This window comes from Schistocerca cancellata, unplaced genomic scaffold (assembly GCF_023864275.1).
Source record: "Schistocerca cancellata isolate TAMUIC-IGC-003103 unplaced genomic scaffold, iqSchCanc2.1 HiC_scaffold_1152, whole genome shotgun sequence".
NCBI classification, from domain to species: domain Eukaryota; kingdom Metazoa; phylum Arthropoda; class Insecta; order Orthoptera; family Acrididae; genus Schistocerca; species Schistocerca cancellata.
The window spans coordinates 435,754-437,388 of NW_026047151.1; the positions used below are offsets into that span (position 1 = coordinate 435,754).

The following is a 1,635-nucleotide window of genomic DNA, read 5'->3' on the forward strand; positions in this document are numbered from 1 at the left end:
GGTATACAGCAATAACCCCAAAACCACTGCTGAACTGAAACCAGCCATTCAAGAGGTCGTCAACAGCATCGACGTTCCGACACTTCAGCAGGTCATGCAGAATTTCACTATTTATCTGCGCCCCATCATCGCCATTGATGGCAGGCTTATGAAACTTGTCATAACCTAAATTCGAATATCTGTAGTGACTTTTACTTGTTGAATAAAGTGTATGCACACCGTAGTTTTTAACTAATTTACTTATTTTTCAATATAGTTCAATAACTGTCACCCAGTACATGTGTTGTTTAGCACACCCTGCTCCAAGTTTTACGACTTTGCAATATGACAGTTTGTCATTACCCACAATCTCCCTTATTCCCACTACTGCATCATTCAGCTATCATTGCCATCAGCAGTCGCAAATACTGGTTTGAGTATCTTCCTGCCAGCATCTAACTATTCCAATTTGAGCCATTGCAAGGTTTGTGGTAATACAGCTGTTGCCTGTTGCAATTACCCCCATAATCACTCATACTTCTCAGAATAGTCTTTCCTTCTCTGTCTCCCAATATAACTGCAAAAATGTCTCTTGCAACTTTTTGATCATGTTCTTCATTTCTCATGTATTACATGTCAACCTTAGTATCCACAGGTGACCGCTGAGAACAATATTACCTTGCATGGTGAACAGCACTACATTTGAAACTTCCTGGCAGATTAAAACTGTGTGCCGGACCGAGACTCGAACTCGGGACCTTTGCCTTTGCAGGCAAGTGCTCTACCAACTGAGCTACCCAAGCACAACTCAGGCCCCGTCCGCACAGCTTTACTTCTACTAGTACCTCGCCTCCTATCTTCCAAGCTGTGAGGACGGGGCGTGAGTCATGCTTGGGTACCTCAGTTCGTAGAGCACTTGCCCGCAAAAGGCAAAGGTCCCAAGATCGAGTCTCGGTCCAGGCCACAGTTTTAATCTGCCAGGAAGTTTCATATCAGCGCACACATCTCTGTAGAGTGAAAATTTCATTCTAGCACTACACTTTCTATCTGTTGGTTTTGCAGTACTCCTACTTCATTCTGAGACAAAAGGTGTAGCACAGACAGGCTTAGGGCTTCCCTGACCCCCCACCTGCATCAAGAAACTGTAATTACCCTCGTCCCCTTTCAAAAGACTCAACATCTTGCAATGTGCTTCCTTGCATGAAAAGACGAAACCCCTTTGAGGATCATTACTGGACTGCCGTAAGATAATAAAGAACAATAATCACAGTAACAATAGTTATGCTCTTTATATCCCATACCAATGAAATTGCCCTGTGGTGAACATACCAGTCGTCCTGCCTACATGTACAACAATAACAAGTAAGAAGAACCAAAAAAATCATAAGCATTACCCACGTTAAAACACAATAAAATAATACTCCGTCTTCTCCTGTCTTACTTTTGTGAACTTAATGCCAATGCTAGCACAAGCACACATGGTGCTGACACTTGTGCTCTCTATTCTTCCTATTTTTCCCCTCTTTTCTCTAGGTAGTCATTGCTGATACATGTGGCAACGAATCTAGATCACCAGAAACCATCACAGGCAACTGGTGTGAACTATACTTGTTTGAGTTGGCAATTTTGTTTGACATTTAGTAGTGTCGTCATTCC

At 42.6% G+C, this 1,635-nt stretch overlaps 1 non-coding gene across 1 annotated transcript; it reads right to left on the bottom strand.

Annotated features, from left to right (window-relative positions):
- Positions 1–709: 709 nt before the first annotated feature.
- On the bottom strand, positions 710–783 carry Trnac-gca (transfer RNA cysteine (anticodon GCA)). The gene has a single exon. It is a non-coding gene; the product is annotated as a tRNA-Cys (tRNA).
- Between the last annotated feature and the right edge of the window lie 852 nt (positions 784–1,635).